Consider the following 18,923-nt stretch of genomic DNA (forward strand, 5'->3'; position numbering starts at 1 on the left):
GCCTGCTCCTGGGACCTCAGGGCCTTGACAAATGAACACCGATGAACAGCCTGCTCGGAGACATTTTACTTTAGTCCCTCATGGCTTCTTGCCAAGCAGAGCCACTATCTGCTGGACCATGTAAGATGTGCTGGGAGCAGCAGCACCCTACTGCCCACGTCCCACTTCTGAATCGCACTACTCCACTTTCTAAGTTTGAGTCAGCAGGGAGTCTTCCCCAAGCTCAAATGCCAGCTAGACTTAAGGGTATAGGGCTCTGGAGTCAGACAGACAGGTCCATTCAAGACCTGGCTCCTTTTACCGGGCTCTGACCTTGGACAGGTGGACTTAACTTCTCTAGTCATATCTCCTTGTCTGTAAAGTGAGGGTAATGATCACACTTTTTTTTTTTTAAGATTTTATTTACTTATTCATGAGAGACATAGAGAGGCAGAGATACAGGCAGAAAGAGAAGCCAGGATCCCGGGATCACGACTTGAGCCTAAGGCAGATGCTCAACCACTGAGCTACCCAGGCATCCCAATCACATCTATTAAGTGAGGTGTGGTGAAGCCTGAATGAGGCGGAGCCCTGGAAAGGGCTTAGCAGTCTGGCACAAATGAAAGCAATCAATACGTGTTATTGATTCAATCATTATTCTGTTGTCTTTGCCTGCTGCTCACGTCAGCAATTCCTGTGGTTCTTTGTCCCCATGAAGGTCATTCACATTCTTTAGGTGACATCTAGGCAACAATAAGGTCCAAAAACATTTGTTGAAGCCGTGTATCTGATACTGTGTTAAGTATAGTTAAAGAAAGAAGAATACCACATTGTTTTTGTCCTCGTGAAGCTCACAGTCAAGGAGAGGATTCAGAGATTAAGGATGTTATTACAATATACTAGAATAAGCACAATAATAGAACTATATACCAGGTAAACCAATAGAGTAGAATGAGAAATATATTGACTGGTTCAGTTTGGGGAAGAGAAGGTCAAGGAAGGCCCAAGAGTGGATGACGCCTGAGCAGCTGAGGGTATTTAAGGATGGATGATGATGTTCACTAGGTGACTCTGGGAGGGAGTGGGGCCTCAGGGTTGGGGGAGGCCTGCAGTGAGAGACAGCTGCATATAAAAAAGGATAGGATGCCTGAGAATACACTGCATGGTCAAAGAGAAGTTAGGTGAGATTGGTGTCAGGGCATAAAGGATGGGTTTTGGGAAATAGCAGGAACTGAGGAGGAAGCAGTAGGCAGGAGCCATAACGAACAATTATGTAGATGATCACCTATGTATGTGATGTCTAGGAACTATTGGCCACTTCCCTCTTCTAGAAAGACATTCTTGGCTTCTATGTCATCATATTCTAATTTTCCTTCTATTCTATTCTGGATACTCTTTAGGTTTCTTTTCCCCTCACTTTTGCTTTTTTTTTTTTTTTTTTTTAGGTAGACTCCATACAGCGTGGAGCCCAAAGTGGGGCTTGAACTCATGACCCTGAGATCAAGACTTGAGCTGAGATCAAGAGTTTGACACTTAACTGACTGAGCCATTCAGGTGCCCCAATCCTTTTGCCTTTTATATGATCTTTAAATATCAGCAGTTCTCAAGACTCAGTCCTGGAACCTCTTTTTAAACTCTACATGCTCTCTTTAGGTGATTTAGTTTACTTGCAAGGTTTCTGTTATGCCTTTGTGTAGAAGAGGTACACATCTGAGCCTTAGACTCTTGTACCTTCCTGCCCAACCTACATCTTGACTTGGATATCTTGCAGCTATCAAACTTTCCATGTCTGAAGCAAAATTCAATATTTCCACCCCCAAAACTTCTACCACCATCTTGCTTTGTCTAGATTTTACCACCTATCTGGTAGTTCAGGTCCTAAGCCTGAGAGCCATCCTTTTCTCCTCTTTCTCTGTCACCTTTCATATATAATCACCAAGACTTGTCATTCTGCCTCTTAAATATATCTTGACTTTATTTGCTTTCTATCGCCCTTGCTATCTTCCAAGTCTAAGCCCTCATCATCTCACCTGGAGTATTACTGTGGTCTCACAACTGGTCTCTCTGCCTTGGGTCTTGACCTAGTCAATCCAATCAATCTAATCCAATCCAGTCTAATCCAGTCCAGTCCAATCCATCAATCCAATCCAATCCAATCCAATGTAATCTTAAAAAAAAAAAAAGAAAAGCAAACCTTATTATGTCATTCTTCTCTTTAAAGCCCTTCAATGGATCCCCATGTTTGTTGCCCTTTGGATAATGCCCTGGATTCTTAGCATGACGTATTAGTTCACCCATGAGCTTGTCCTTGTCTGGTTTTGCAATTTCATTGTATATCCCTCAACCCTTGCTCTCTAGGTGCCAGCCATGCTGTTCTGTTCTTTCACAATTTTAGATCCTTTCCCATGTTCTTCTCTCCACCTGGAACAATTTCATCCTTCCCTTGATCTTATGAACTCATACTCATTCTTTAAGTGTCACTGTCCTCTCGCTGCCCCAGGGAGGCCTTGCTTGATGCTTAGGTGAGGGGAGCTCTCTGTGCTGCACGTTCCCATAGCCATCTTTCCCTTTCACAACTCAATTGTGTGTCTCTGTTGCCAGACTCTAAGCTCTGTGAGGACAGGGACTATCTCTGTCTTGGTCAGTGTTCTCAGAGCTAGCACAATGTGTAGTCTATGGAGTTATTGAATCATAGCTGTCAATTTGTCTTATATTGAATTGGTTATCCTCTTGGTGGTGGGACAAACTGATGAATTTCAGGCAGCGGAACAGTTCAATAATGTTGGCCTTTTAAGTGGATTGCTATTGGCAGAGTGAAGAATGCATGAGTGGAGCAGGACTAGAGGTAGTTGAGTAGGATGTAGTTAGAATAATTCAGGTAGTGAGGAACTGGGCTAAGAGAAGCAATGGGGGTAGAGGGAGACAGATTTGAATGGTGCACCATAGGTAAAGCTGAAAGACTTAATGGTACAGAAGAGAAAAGGAGTCAGAGATGGCCCCAGATTTGGAGAGGAAAGAAGGAACACATTTGGGGAGGAAGAGAATGAGTTCCATTTTGGATATTTTGAGTTTGGGCTATTTATGAGACATGTAGGCAAAGGTGGTCATTAAACAGTTGTATATGAATCGTGACTCTGGAGCTCTGGAGAGAGATTGAGTTGTGAGTTGAGGATTTGAGAGGTTTCAGTGAGTTGGAGGTGGCTGAGATTTTGGGAATGGGGGTGATAACCCATGAAGGAATAGAGAGAAGAGAGAAAGGATGGATATATGGGGGCTGAGGAAACACTGATGCTTGCCTGAGGCTGGTGGTAAAGCAGAGCAATAGGTCTTATTTCCTAAATCATCTTTTTTTTTCCTTCCTAAATCATCTTGCAGAGTAGCTCACTTCTCAGAGTATTAATCATAAAATCTGATTTTCTTCCTTCACATCCAGAATCTAGGCCAGGAGCCCTCTTGGAATAAAGGACTCTTTTTTAACGTACTACGCAGAATTTTAAGATGGCTTCTGATGTACAAGCCCTACAAAACCCCCAGGATTAGTGAATATGATGGGATAGTCACTCCCATGATTAGGTTATATTATATGGACAGCTGATTTTAAAATAAAATTAAAAATTCAGTTCATCAGTCACTTGAGCCACATTTCAAGCAGTCAATAGCCACAAGTGGCTAGTGGCTTCCATATTGGACAGTGCACATATAGAACATTGCCATTGTTGCAGAAAGTTCTATAGGAGAACACTGGGTCTCAGTCCATGGAACTGTAGGAAATCATCTGGGAAATGGTTCTCAATTCTGGCTATAGATACTGCCTGAATTCTTTGTTCTCCCTCATAACTAAAACTTTATTAACAGTTGTCTACAATCACTGTATCCATTTCTTCATCAACCATTCACTCCTTTGCCCATGTCCATCTGGCTTGCATTACCACTACCCCACCCAAATCTAACAGGATGTTTATTGAATGAAACAGATTTTTATCATTCAAAAGATAAAAACTATTTCTTCCTTCTAGAAACTCCTCTTTGCATCAGGGACACTGCACTCTCCTGTTCTTCAATGTACTACCTTAGTTTCTTCCTTCCAGATTTCCTTCATTATATCTTTCTCTTCTATTGGTCAGTGGTCCTCAACCTTGAACACACATTAGAATCACTGGGGAGCTTTTAAAGTTTCTGAAGACCAGAATTAAATCAATTAAATCAGAAATCTCTCCAGTAGGACTCAAAGACTCAAAGGTTTTAAACTCTAAAGGTGATTCTATGGTGCAGCCACAGTTTGAATTACTGCTCTTAATGTTGGGAGTATTCTAGGATCCTACTCCGACCCCTCTTCTCCAGCTAACATTATTTCCCTAGGTCAGTGGTTCTTAGTTCTGGATCCACTTTATTTTTATTTTTATTTTTTTAAAAGATTTTATTTATTTATTCATGAGGCACACACACACACACACACACACACACAGAGAGAGAGAGAGAGAGAGAGAGAGAGAGAGAGAGGCAGGCAGGCAGAGAGGCAGAGAAACAGGCAGAGGGAGAAGCAGGCTCCATGCAGGGAGCCCGACGTGGGACTCGATCCCGGGTCTCCAGGATCACGCCCTGGGCTGAAGGCGGCGCTAAACCGCTGAGCCACCCGGGCTGCCCTGGATACACTTTAAAATCATCCTGAGATCTTTTAAAAGCTCTCATTTGCCTGGGAGTTGCCCAAGATGGATGGACTCTAAATTCCTGGGAGTGATTCTAGTATCCCGTGTGGGGCTGGAGTAAGACTTTAGAGGTCCAAAGCCCTGAAAAGATTGAGTTTTCTGATCGGGCAAGATGGCGGAAGAGCAGGGTCCCCAAATCACCTGTCCCCACCAAATTACCTAGATAACCTTCAAACCATCCTGAAAATCTACGAATTCAGCCTGAGATGTAAAGAGAGACCAGCTGGAACGCTACAGTGAGAAGAGTCCGCGCTTCTATCAAGGTAGGAAGACGGGGAAAAAGAAATAAAGGAACAAAAGGCCTCCGAGGGGGAGGGGCCCGCGAGGAGCCGGGCTGAGGCCGGGGCGAGTGTCCCCAGGACAGGAGAGCCCCGTCCCGGAGGAGCAGGAGCTGCACCAACCTTCCCGGGCGGGCGGAAAGGGGCTCGCAGGGAGTTGGAGCAGGACCCAGGAGGGCGGGGATGCCCTCGGGCTCCCGGGGACACTAACAGACACCTGCGCCCCGGGAGAGTGCTCCGAGCTCCCTAAGGGCTGCAGCGCGCACGGCGGGGACCGACCGGAGCAGCTCGGAGGGGCTCGGGCGGCGGCTCCGCGGAGGGGGCTGCGGGGCGGGAGCGCGAATCCCACAGCGCAGGCCCCGGGCACAGGGCGCCGGGACACAGCCCAGGATCCGGCCTCCCCCGGGACAGGCAGAGGCCGGGAGGGCCCAGGACAGCGAGGACGCTCCTGCCCCGAGCTGAGCAGATCAGCGGCCCCGCCCCGGAGCCTCCAGGCCCTGCGGACGGAGAACCGAGAGCCCCGTAGTTCCTGCGGAGGCTGAATCCAGGCTTCCAGAGTTGCCATAGCAACTGCGGCTGTTCCTCCTGGGGCCCCACGGGGTAAACAACCCCCGCTGAGCCCTGCAGCAGGCAGGGGCAGAGCAGCTCCCCCAAGTGCTAACACCTGAAAATCAGCGCAGCAGGCCCCTCCCCCAGAAGACCAGCTGGACGGACCAGTGATACTCCCCCGTGTTCCAATACAACTTGTTTTTGGCCACTCTGCACTGAGCAAAATGACTAGAAGGAAAACCTCACCTCAAAAGAAAGAATCAGAAACAGCCCTCTCTCCCACAGAGTTACAGAATCTGGATTACACTTCAATGTCAGAAAGCCAATTCAGAAGCACTATTCTACAGCTACTGGTGGCTCTAGAAAAAAGCATTAAGGCCTCACGAGACTTCATGACTGCAGAATTTAGATCCAATCAGGCAGAAATTAAAAATCAATTGAATGAGATGCAATCCAAACTAGAAGTCCTAACGACAAGGGTTAACGAGGTGGAAGAACGAGTGAGTGACATAGAAGACAAGTTGATGGCAAGGAGGGAAACTGAGGAAAAAAGAGATAAACAATTAAAGAACCATGAAGACAGATTAAGGCAAATAAATGACACTCTAAGGAGGAAAAACCTACGTTTAATTGGGGTTCCCGAGGGCGCCGAAAGGGACAGAGGGCCAGAATATGTATTTGAACAAATCCTAGCTGAAAACTTTCCCAATCTGGGAAGGGAAACAGGCATTCAGATCCAGGAAATAGAGAGATCCCCCCCTAAAATCAATAAAAACCGTTCAACACCTCGACATCTAATAGTGAAGCTTGCAAATTCCAAAGATAAAGAGAAGATCCTTAAAGCAGCAAGAGACAAGAAGTCCCTGACTTTCATGGGGAGGAATATTAGGGTAACAGCAGACCTCTCCACAGAGACCTGGCAGGCCAGAAAGGGCTGGCAGGACATATTCAGGGTCCTAAATGAGAAGAACATGCAACCAAGAATACTTTATCCAGCAAGGCTCTCATTCAGAATGGAAGGAGAGATAAAGAGCTTCCAAGACAGGCAGGAACTGAAAGAATATGTGACCTCCAAACCAGCTCTGCAAGAAATTTTAAGGGGGACTCTTAAAACTCCCCTTTAAGAAGAAGTTCAGTGGAACAATCCACAAAAACAAGGACTAAATAGATATCATGATGACACTAAACTCATATCTGTCAATAGTAACTCTGAACGTGAATGGACTTAATGACCCCATCAAAAGGCGCAGGGTTTCAGACTGGATAAAAAAGCAGGACCCATCTATTTGCTGTCTACAAGAGACTCATTTTAGACAGAAGGACACCTACAACCTGAAAATAAAAGGTTGGAGAACCATTTACCATTCAAATGGGTCTCAAAATATACCCTAAAAACTATAGAACACTTCTGAAAGAAATTGAGGAAGACACAAAGAGATGGAAAAATATTCCATGCTCATGGATTGGCAGAATTAATATTGTGAAAATGTCAATGTTACCCAGGGCAATTTACACGTATAATGCAATCCCTATCAAAATACCATGGACTTTCTTCAGAGACTTAAAACAAATTATTTTAAGATTTGTGTGGAATCAGAAAAGACCCCAAACAGCCAGGGGAATTTTAAAAAAGAAAACCATATCTGGGGGCATCACAATGCCAGATTTCAGGTTGTACTACAAAGCTGTGGTCATCAAGACAGTGTGGTACTGGCACAAAAACAGACACATAGATCAATGGAACAGAACAGAGAACCCAGAAGTGGACCCTGAACTTTATGGTCAACTAATATACGATAAAGGAGGAAAGACGATCCACTGGAAGAAAGACAGTCTCTTCAATAAATGGTGCTGGGAAAATTGGACATCCACATGCAGAAGAATGAAACTGGACCACTCTCTTGCACCATACACAAAGATAAACTCAAAATAGATGAAAGATCTAAATGTGAGACAAGATTCCATCAAAATCCCAGAGGAGAACTCAGGCAACACCCTTTTTGAACTTGGCCACAGTAACCGGAGAAGGACAAACAGTGTATGTTCTCATTCATTTGGGGAATATGAATAATAGTGAAAGGGAATATAAGGGAAGGGAGAAGAAATGTGTGAGAAATATCAGAAAGGGAGACAGAACATAAAGACTTCTAACTCTGGGAAATGAACTAGGGGTGGTGGAGGGGGAGGAGGGCGGGGGGTGGGGGTGAATGGGTGACGGGCACTGAGGGGTACACTTGACGGGATGAGCACTGGGTGTTATTCTGTATGTTGGTAAATTGAACACCAATAAAAATTAATTTATAAAATTAAAAAATAAAAAAAAATAAAAATAAACCACTCATCACCAAAAAAAAAAAGAAGAAAAGATTGAGTTTTCTACTCTGCACATATAAATAAAAGTAACAACAATGTTAAATCTTAAAATATCTATAGGAAGATGTCTGACCTTCTAATTTTGCCTAAGGTGTTTATTTCCATATCTTAAAAGAATTAGATATAAAAATTTTCCAAAAAAAATTTGGTACCTCTACTTTGCTGGTACCTTAAATACACGTTTAGCTGGCTTAGGAAGTCTAGCCCCAAATCTCATGCCATGGTCACCTCCTTAAAGAGACTTCTCTTGTCCATCCTTTTTTTCCCCCCCTCTTTGAAGATTTTATTTATTTATTTGACAAAGAGAGAGAGAAAGCGAGCGCGCACAAATAGGGAGAAGGGCAGAGGGAGAGGGAGAAGCTCAGTTCCAGGACCCTGGGATCGTGACTTGAGCTAAAAGCAGATGTTTAACTGAGTGAGCCACCCAGGCACCCCTTATCCATCCTTTCTATTTTTTAAAGAATTTATTATTATTATTTATTTGTTCATGAGAGACATGGAGAGAGAGGCAGAGACATAGGCAGAGGGAGAAGCAGGCTCACTGCGAGGAGCCTAATGTGGAATTTGATCCCAGGACCCCGGGATCATGACCCAAGCCGAAGGCAGACGCTCAACCACTGAGCCACCCAGGTGCCCCCCCATCCAAACTTTCGCATCTATAATATCATCCCATTGAAAATATTTCATAAAAAGTGTTGAAATTTGTAATTGTCAGATTTAGCTTTGGATTTACTTGTTTATTGTTTACCTCATCCATGAAGGCAAGGTCCCATCTGTGTTTTTTGCTGCTGTCTTCTATGATCTCATCTAGCACAATGCCTGGTACAAAAGAAGTGTTCAATAAACATTTCCAGAATGAATGAATGAGTGCAGGTTGATGTATGGCAAGTAGCAGTGAGAGGATGAATCCCAAGGCAGATAGGCCCCCTTGGGTTGTTACCCTATAGAAGGCTGTCTTCATGGGGTAGGATGGGAGAAGTGAGTTCAGGGAGGAAGTGAGTTCATGGTTACAAGGAGGAAGGCTCTTGGCTCCAGCAACCTGGTCAAGGCTTAGAACAGCAGGTACATGCCATGATGTTGGATAGATGCCAGCTAGTAAATAATTTTAGGTTGTAATTTCTCAGTGTCACCTCCTAATTTTCAGTAAAATTTCTTAAACTCAACAGCTGTGTGTTTTGTTCTTTGGGAAATGGAGAAAGGATTGTGTGTTTCTATTTGGAGCATGGTGCTCGAAAGAAAGCTAGGAGTGTCTGAGGACAAACAGCAACTACAATGAAATTTGTATCATCTGCTAGCATCTCCTTAGAGTTGTCAGCATCATGGTTATTTGGACAGTAGAGGAAAGGGTGGTTTGGATAGCTAAAAAGTTGAGGTCACTCTGGTTACATAATTAATAAGTTATTTGGTAATTATGTATTCAGTGTCTGTGTCCCATGAGACAATGGTCTCCCTCTGGACAGTGATGCTGTCTGACTTGTTTACTACTGGTCACTGGATGCCTGGCTCCGTGGGTGCTCAGTAAATACTTGTTTTGTGAATGAATAGTTCTGGATGTTTATGTTTCTGGGTCAAAAGTCAGAAGGGTCTGCTGACACGTGAAGAAAAGGCCAGGCTCTGAGGACCAGGACCAGTAGAAGCTGGGGGTGGTGGGGGCTTCTGTACAGCCCAATTTGTTGGGAGGATTCAGATCCAAGCTCAGGCCCCCAGGACAGCTGGAGGGATAAGAGGACAGTCTTGATCCCTCGGCAGTGGACTTAGAGAAACAACTATTCTGAGATACTGTTAGGTCGTGGGAAGGGGTTTCTTAATGTCTTAGGCTTGGTGCTCGTTGGCCCAGGGCTGGAATGGGCCTAAAGTGACCGGCGGGACACGTTATCTTAGGCAGCACAAGGACAGGCAGGAACTCAGGCACTGACAGAACTTTGGCTGCTTGTGTTCCCTGATTCTCTGTGAGTGACCAAGAACCCTTAGAAATGTTTAGGAAGGGGCAGCCGGGTGGCTCAGTGGTTTAGTGCTTCAGCCTAGGGTGTGTTCCTGGAGACCCAGGATCGAATCCCGCATCGGGCTCCCTGCATGGAGCCTGCTTCTCCCTCTGCCTGCGTCTCTGCCTCTCTCTCTCTCTCTCTCTCTGTGTGTGTGTGTGTCTCTCATGAATAAATAAATAAAATCCTTTAAAAAAAATGTTTAGGAGGGGTGGGTTGCCTGGGTGGCTCAGTGGTTGAGCATCTGCCTTTGGCTCAAGGCGTGATCCCGGGGTCCTGGGATTGAGTCCCGCATCGGGCTCCTTACAGTGAGCCTGCTTCTCCCTCTGCCTGTGTCTCTGCCTCTCTCTGTGTGTCTCAGAATAAATAAATTAATTAAAAAAATGTTCAGGAGGGCTTGTGAACTAAGACCCTCTTTCCATTTGTGCCCTCCTTTCCCCTGGAGCCACTTTATTCCTTTCATCACTCTGCAAGTTCTAAAAGCTGGGCCTTGTACGCCTTGAGTGCCTAGGTCCATGGCCTGACCACAGAAGTATTTCAGTGCCCCAAACCAAAAATACTGACATTTTAATCCCCGGCCTCTCTGTCCCTATGTACCAGCCACGGTGGATGGAAAAGGAAGCCTAACCTTGAGAGCCTGTTGATCAGTGGATCAACTCACTATGAATTTTCCCAGGTTCCAGTTCTCAGGAGAAAAAAAAGTATTGATTTTTCTGGGTGATTTTCTTTCTGTTGTCTTGAAAGGGAGTTATGTGGTCATATTCATGGCATATTTTTCAACCCTTTTTGATAGGGTTTTCCCTTGCCCCATGGATCCATACTAATAAGCCAATATTTATTTATTGAGCACCTGCTATGTGCAAACAGAGGGCTATGCATTCATTAGGGGATAAAAAGAGTGACCAAGGGTGGTTTCTGCTTTCAAGAAGTTTACAATCCAAGCCTGGGGACAAATCACAAAATAACTAAAAGTTGAATAGCCATAAATATGTAAATATGACATAGAAGTGATTTGCAAACAGAACAGAACTGATTGTTTCTTGAATTGTCTCAGGTCTGCTGCTGCAATTTGGGTGAACTGCAATTTCAGTGAATAGCAGAGAAGTCACCGATCCAGGAATCGGATCTGAGTCTTGGATTTAGAATTCATCTAAGTACACAAGAGGTGTAGACAGCAGTGTAGACAGGCAGACCTGGATGAATTGAGCCTAAGTGTGGTCAAGGGAATGGAATGGCTGGATCGGAGCACTGTATGAAGGGGGGCTGTGTGAGATAGGGTCAGATGTGCAGCTTTTTTAGCAGGACCCTGAGAGCCTAGCCTGGCTGTGGACTTGGGATTTTAATCTGGAGATGATGGAAAGCATACAGGTCAAAGTGCATGCAAATCCAACTCAGCAAATGAAGCACGAGGCCAATGCGAACAGGATAAAATGTACCTTGGGAAAAAGTGCAATGGCATGTGTGTGCATCTGTGTGTGTATGTGTGTGTGTGAACACGCACCTCTTAAGAAGAGCATGAATTCAAGATGGGGACAGCCTGTTTTAACAGTATTTGACTTGAAACAGATAGATGTGTTAATATATCTATAAGCTCAGTATGGGTCGTTGGTGTGATTTGGCTGGGAAAGCCTCCTGCACTTCAGACTTCAGCAGCAGGAGGGGAGTCTCCAGAGGTTGTCCTGGCATCCTATTTGCTTTCCCCAAATCCTCGACGAGGACTACTTTGATAAGATGGCCAATATTCATATAGGGGCTTCCTGAGTTCTTTCCTGTGGGAGGGTCCTTTCCTCATGTGCAATTTCCATTCAGGTTTTTCTAGGACCCAGAGCCAACTTCACCCTCGCAGAGCATTGCACAGAGTTTATTCATGCAGAGTTTACTGAGCCGCCTGAGGGGACACGGTCAAACCTCATCTGGGAGAAGAAGTATTGATGCACCACCAGGTGAGCAAGCGTTTGTCTAGGACGAAACGGTGTTCTGAGACGTGGAACTTTCAGAGCTAAAACAAGGAGAATCCTGGAAATCTATAGTGGTTGGTCACCCTACAATATACCAGAACCTTCTCTGTGAAGATTCATCCCCACACCCAATTGGTTTTTGTCTTAGAAACTGGAGCAACCTGCCTGTCTCATAGATATTTATCCGCTAGGTACAACTTGCAGAGATCTCATGGTCTGTGTTCCTAAGGTTTTCCAAGGGGGCAAGCTTGTGGTGCTTCAGGTTTTGCAAATGTAAAATATTCACAAGGCCCTTTTTTTCTATTACTTTCCTTGCGGTGTCATTGTCTACAAACTGTCCCATGTGACTTTCCCTTTTCATGAGGAACAGATTCCCTTAATCTTGGGAGGACCAGATATTATAATGGAAAGAGAATGGATTTTTGGAAGCTTAAAGATCTGCTGGTGGATTCTGGTTTCACCATCTACCAGTTGTGGTACATGCTGTGTGTTCACCAAGTTCTACTGCCTTTTCCTCTTCTGGGCACTTTGGGAGATCAGTTAGGCCCCCTCTGAAGAGCTCTGGCCAATAGGTGGTAAGCCGAATGACTTGTCACTTTAGAGCTGAAGCGTGGAACATGACAGGGTGTCTCCGTGCTCCTCTATCCTTGCCCTCATGACCATTAAGGCCACGTGTCCTTGTTGGTGTGACTACAGGATGGCAGAAATCACCCCTCCCCTCACCCTTGTCTCTCATCTTAGTTTGCAAGAGCGACAAATGAATGTTTGTTTGTTTAGCTGCTGAGATTTTGCGTTTAGTTAATGACTGCAGCATAACCTGACTCAAACACTAGTTCTGTGTCTTCCTCACCTTGGGGTACCCTAATAAAATACCATGGATTGGGTGGCTTAAGCAATAGGCACTTATTTCTCGTGGTTCTAGGATGTTCGGAGGCCAAGTTCAAGGTGCTGGTGAGAGCTGGCTTCCTGGCTTCAGACAGGTGGCTCCTTGTTCTCTGTGGAGGCAGAGCCCTGGTGTCTCTTCCTCTTCTTCTTCTTCTTCTTTTTTTTTTTTTAAGATTTTATTTATTTATTCATGAGATACAGAGAGAGAGAGAGAGAGAGAGAGAGAGAGAGAGAGAGAGAGAGGCAGAGACACAGGAAGAGGGAGAAGCAGGCTCCATGCAGGGAGCCCGATGTGGGACTCGATCCCGGGACTCCAGGATCACGCTCTGGGCCGAAGCCGGCGCTAAACCACTGAGCCACCTGGGCTGCCCTCTTCCTCTTATTATAAAGGCGCTAATCCCGTTATGGGGACTCTACCCACATGAGCTTATCTAAACCTAATAACCTCTCAAAGGCCCCCCATCTCCTCATACCATCACACTGGGGTTAGGGTTTCAGCATATGAGTCTGGGGGGCACATATTCAGTCCCTAACACCTTGTAAGCTTGTCTAGCTAGCTAATAATGCTGAGGCTATAAAAAAGAGATATAATATCTCTTTCAAAGGACTATCTTATAGGGCTGCATAATGAGATACTGTAGATGTGGTGTTTAGAATGGTTCATCATACTTAGCAAGAGCAGAACAATATTTTGTTCCCTTCTGTTCTATCAGGGAAATAGATGTTTCTTTCTGGAGTAATACTTAACCAAGGGAGTAAGAACAACCTCTCATGTCCAGGGAAACATGCAATGAGTCTCCAGATGATGCAGGTCGGCCCGTCTCTGTACTGTTGTTTGGCTCTTGGTCTTTCACCTGGAGTGGTCTTTGATCAAGGGACCCTGCCCAGAAAATGCCACCGTGATGTAAGACATTGGACACCAGGACTCCACCTCCCCCCACCACGTTCACCTCTAAGCATCATATTTTAGGAGAATTGTTGACAGGTGCGGGTACTTCTAGAGGAAGGTGAGCAGGTTAGGAAAAGCCTGGAAGTCATGGGGATGGATGAACAACCTACTACAAGTAAGGTTACCAGATTTAGCAAATAAAAATTGGAGAAGCCCAGTAACATTGGAATTTCAGATAAACAAGGGATCTTATTTTAGTATAAGTTGCCTCACGTGATCTTTGGGGTCTCCTTATACTAACAAGGTATCTCTTGTTTATCTGAAATTCAAATTTAACTGGGTCCTCTGTATTTTATCTGGCAGTGCTAGCTACTGCCAGACAGGGCTTTACCATTCTAAATAAGATCCCTGAAAGGGCCAGGAGAACGACGAACTAAATATTCAAATGTTCCAGTTGGCTTTTGTTGACTGCATGTGGGGAAGTGAGCACCTTGTGGTTTGAGAGGGAAGGGGATATGGATGTAGCTGGCTTCATGCCTGGAATCAACCCCAGGCTACCAGGATTACTGAGGAAGTGCACACATATCAGATAGAGATGCAACATCACAGTTAGGAACACAAATGTGTGTTTATACTTGGATACCCGGAGCTGCTGGGTATGCAGATTTCTGAGTGAGCAAGGGGGAAGTTTAGAATTAGGTGTGTTATTCTGGGAGAACTGCACGGGAGAGGCAAATTTGGGTGAGGGTGGGAATTTTGGTTATCCTCCCTTCCTCCTTCCCCTCAAAATATAGATAAATGAGAACTGATTTGCCCTAACTGATCTTTCTTTTGATTTGGCCTAAGACATACGAGCAGGAGGATAAGGTGCTGCTGGTTACTTAGTGCTTTCCCTGCCCTCCCTCTCTGTTAGTCTGTCCTTCCTTACGTATTTATTAGTAAACACATTCATTGAGGAACTATGCAAAGGGATTTCTTGACATAAGACATATAATAGCTCCAAAGAGCAGTATTTCTTAAGAAGGGGAAACCGCATCTTACAAAATTGATGATGATCTAGATAAATTTTAGTGAACTCCCTGGCAGTCTGTGGGTATAGTGGAAGGGGTTCAGGGCACAGAAGGGAGCAGAGAGAGGATGGATTAATAACTTGTAGAGGAACAAAAATTACCATCCTTCCCCTGACACTTTTAGCTTTAGGTTTACTGATTATCTAGCAAAATATGCTCATTATGGAAGATGAGGGCACGCAGAGAAATAGAGACAGGAAACGTTCGTGTGCTGGGTATTTTCTCCCTGTCTTCTCTCTGAGTATTAGTTTTCTCTACAGTTAAGTGGCTTTTATGTACATTTTTTTCCTAATTCCCCCCCCCATTTACAGTATCCCATAAACACCTCCCTCTTCATCGGTATTAAATGTCTTATCAATATTTCAGATCAGAGGGTCAGTTTTGACTCATGTTTTCAGGGGGAAGGAATGAGATTGGGTAAAGACTCATCACCTTGTCTGCTAAGATATTGACTGGATGTTAATCTGTGTTAGCCAAGGCCCCAGGAAAAGAAGGTGCCTTTTATCTAGAGCCCTCAGACTTCTTGGACAGACTTGCTGGACAAGTCGCTCTGAGTTAAGAACAAAACTTCTGTCCAGATTTACTTAGACTCCTATTTATTTTTTATTTATTTATTTTTTTTTAGACTCCTATTTTTATCAGGTGTTGGACTCTGGTTTTACTAGATCTTGATGACCATAAAACAATAGGTTTATTTTGCTTACACCTGTTCCTCTGCCCTCTGTCCTCTATTTTAAACACTCCCCACACTCTATCCCCTGTCCTTCCCTGTCCAGGAATGCTGGAAGCATTGCCCTGCTCTTGGGAACTTAGCTTTGTTGGCCTCCAGAGTGTCCCCTCATCCCTTCTCGTCCAGGTCATGGCTTCTGAGGAGTTTGCAGCCCCTAAGGAATAGAGTGGATTGCACAAAGCCTTCTCAGGTTGGGACCTGGGGCCTCCATGGATGGCTCACTACCTGGTAAGTGAGCTATGAAATATCTGGATGGGAGTGATATTTGTGTTTTGATAAGAACAACTGCAGATTTTGCTGATCAGAGGCCTTGACACATGCATGTGATGCATACGTGAGTATAGATACACTTTACAGAGGACACACCGAGCCAGGCCAGACGTTTGCATTGTTTCTTGGAATCTTTACAAGGATCCATGAATTAGACGGCTAATATTCCCACTGGAGGCATGTAGCTGTGGTTGTCCAAAGGCATGCATCTGGTGGGTGCAGGACCAAGACTTTCGCCGTTACCTCTCTTACTTGGAGGTCCAAGCGAGATGTCTGTCTGAGATGGACAGCAGAGCATTCTGGAGCTGGAGGGGGCTTCAGAGGAGATTTAAGAACATTGGATGTCCCAGCCGCTCTGTAAGCCAATTAAATCTTTGAGTGGGGCCTGGCTTAAGTATATGATTTTGTAAGTTCTGCAAGTAATTCTAAGGGACAGCCGTGGTTAAGAACCAATAAAATCCAACACCTTTATTTATAAATGATGAAAATGAGACCCAGTGAGGGGCTTGCCCTAGTTTCCACTTTTATTGAGTAGCAGAGCTGGAGCTGGGTCTAGGATTTCCTAGATATTCATGTCCATACGTGGACCCGAAGTGACCACAAGCACTGCAGGGAGGTGCTGATTAAAAGCTCTTAGGTGAGGTTGATTCCAGGCATGAAGCCAGAAACATCTGTATTCCCTTCCCCCTCAAACCACAAGGTGCTCACTTCCCCACACTCAGTCAACAAATGCGAATTTGAACATTTGGATATTTAGTTTGTTGTTCTACTGGCCCTTTCAGGGATTTTTAAAAAATATTTTATGTATTTATTCATGAGAGACACACAGAGAGAGAGGCAGAGACACAGGCAGAGGGAGAAGCAGGCTCCATGCAGGGAGCCCGATGTGGGACTCGATCCCGGGACCCTGGGATCACGACCTGAGCCAAAAGCAGATGCTTAACCTCTGAGCCTCCCAGGCATCCCAGGGATCTTATTTAGAATGGTAAAGTCCTGTTTGGCAGCCCTCTGCTAGCTCGGGGGGCAGATCTGATGCAAATGCCCATGTCCCTCCCAGCCATTCGTCAATGTCTCCCCAGATGCGTCTGACCTGCCATGTGGCTGCATGTTGCCCCCTTCAGGCATACATCCCTCCTCCTCTCAGGCTGTGCCATGGCCGCATGGCCAGCTTCACATGGTGTCTCTGTGGCCAAAGGTCACAGAGGTTGGACTTAGGTCTTGAGAATCTAATGCCCGAGGGCAGAGGTAGAGGTGGTGGGGTGGAGGAGGGTGCATGATCCTGAGCTGGCTTGTCTGCTGGAGGAAGGTCAGGAATCTGGGGGGGACAGTAAAGGTGGTAAAAATGTCCACACATTCTTCCCTCTTCTCTGGGAAGCCAGCCTACAAGGGACCAGCCATGGGCCAATGTCCTGCTCCAGCAAGCTGCCAGCTACACTGGGCTGCACCCCTCAGGAGGGCAGGGGTTGAGCATTTGGGGGTGTGCCCTGGGAGGTAGAACAGAAGGAGCTGAGGCTTCGGAGGTGACCTGGGAGCCTGACCCCAGGGGAGGGGACTCCCCCTTCCCGTGGTAAGGCGGAAGTTGTGTCATCCTGTCGGAGACACTTTGTTTAATCTTGTTAGGTCACCGTGATGTTTGTCCGGCTACCTTCTGTTTCCATTCCTTATAGGGTGCTTCCGTCCTGAGAGCCGCATCCTGTCAGATGCCAAGGAAACCCTGCCTGCGTGTACCTGAGGCTCTGAGGTGGGGCCTTGGGAGGCCACCCCCCCCATGTCTGCCCACACAACAGAGGCTGTCCATCTGAAAAACAAACAAGAAGGCACCCAGTGGTGCCTCTTCTGGATGTTCCTACAGCATCAATGTCTTCCCAGGAGTCCTCAGCTAACACCAGTCAGTCCTCCGAGAGCTGGAGCAAGAGAGCTCCAAGAGGCATTTTCAGGTATCGGGCCTTGATTAGGTTTGGGAGGCATAGAGTTCACCGTCTGGTGGATTCTAGTTAAAGATGATCCAAGGGAAAGAAAGGGACTTGAGGCAATGTTAGAATCTAAGTGAAGTGAGGAGTCCTGGAGCAAACTGGTCTCGGCTCAACCAACCACTTCCTAGATGGAAGCAAGTCACCAAATATATGCCTCCTGTTCTTCATCTGCAAAGTGAGGATAACTGTCTGCCCCCCACAGAGATGCAGTGAGTGTTGAGTGAGTTAGTACATATAAAGGGTTTAGGACGGGGCCTGGCACTCCCTGAGCACTTGGTAAAATGGTAGCTGTAGTTCAGTTAGGCTGACTGCCTGATTTCTCCCAGACCCCAGGCCCACGCTACCGGGTACCATGGTCTACTGGGCAGACATTCAGGTTGAGGAGGGGAGGGTGCGGGGAGGAGAGGGGCATGGAATGCAGTCACCCCGTGCACACAGCCCAGCCTCCTGTTCTGCTGGCCTCTGCCTGAGGCTGGGCTCCTGTCTGTGCCCAGGGTCAGAGCAGATTCCCTCTCTCTGGTTTTGGGAGAGGAGCATGGAAGAGCGACCGACGTCTGGGCGGCTGAGCTGTTGTGCAGGTGTGGAGGGCCACGACAGCTTGAGTCAGGTGGCGGCGAAGCCGCAGGGACGTTCCTGGAGCCTAGCTCGTCCCACAGACGAGGACTCAGACATGACTCACCATGTTCAGGTGGTGCCTGGGCCTTAGTCACCTGGTGCCCCTTCTTCCGACCCCTGCGATTCAGCACAGCCTGGGCCAGGCTCTCTTATCCTCCGGAAACGTTTCTCCCCTTTCCTTGTTCTCTGTCCCTTGATCTCTCATTGATCAGATCTTGGCTGGTCTCCCCGACAGATGGATAACGGAGCCTGGAGCTGCTGAGGCCACCCCCGCACCCTGTCAGGCATTGCCAGGGATGACTGTGGAGGGCCCGGGATACTGCCTACATCAACACGGTGACATTTCTGTAATCTGAGGCTGGGTGGCCCCCTCTCTGCGGCGACTGCAGCAGGAATCTCCACTCTCAGCCATCGGTTCTCGACCAGAAGCCCAGGCCGTCCCCTTTGAGAATGCAGATATACCCACAGTGCGTGGGGGCTCCTTAAACTCTATCAGTCGTTGACACCTCAGTGTGAACCTGTTCATTATACCAAGAGTGAGCACCTGCTGTGTGCCAAGCACTTTTTCCAGGTACTCGGAAAATAGTAGTGAACGAAACGGGCAGAAATCTCCTCTTTCTTTTATATTACGTTCCGCTGCGAGGAGTTAGAACAATAAACATGATA

General features: G+C 46.1%; 1 long non-coding RNA gene across 1 annotated transcript; it reads left to right on the top strand.

The window, feature by feature from the left end:
• Positions 1–1,393: 1,393 nt before the first annotated feature.
• Positions 1,394–18,923, top strand: LOC129505905 (uncharacterized). Its single transcript, XR_008663629.1, has 5 exons — positions 1,394–1,533; positions 11,677–11,810; positions 15,526–15,627; positions 17,337–17,606; positions 18,493–18,923. It is a non-coding gene; the product is annotated as an uncharacterized LOC129505905 (long non-coding RNA).

The sequence above is a fragment of the Nyctereutes procyonoides genome, unplaced genomic scaffold (genome assembly GCF_905146905.1).
Source record: "Nyctereutes procyonoides isolate TBG_1078 unplaced genomic scaffold, NYPRO_anot_genome, whole genome shotgun sequence".
Classification (NCBI taxonomy): Eukaryota; Metazoa; Chordata; class Mammalia; order Carnivora; family Canidae; genus Nyctereutes; species Nyctereutes procyonoides.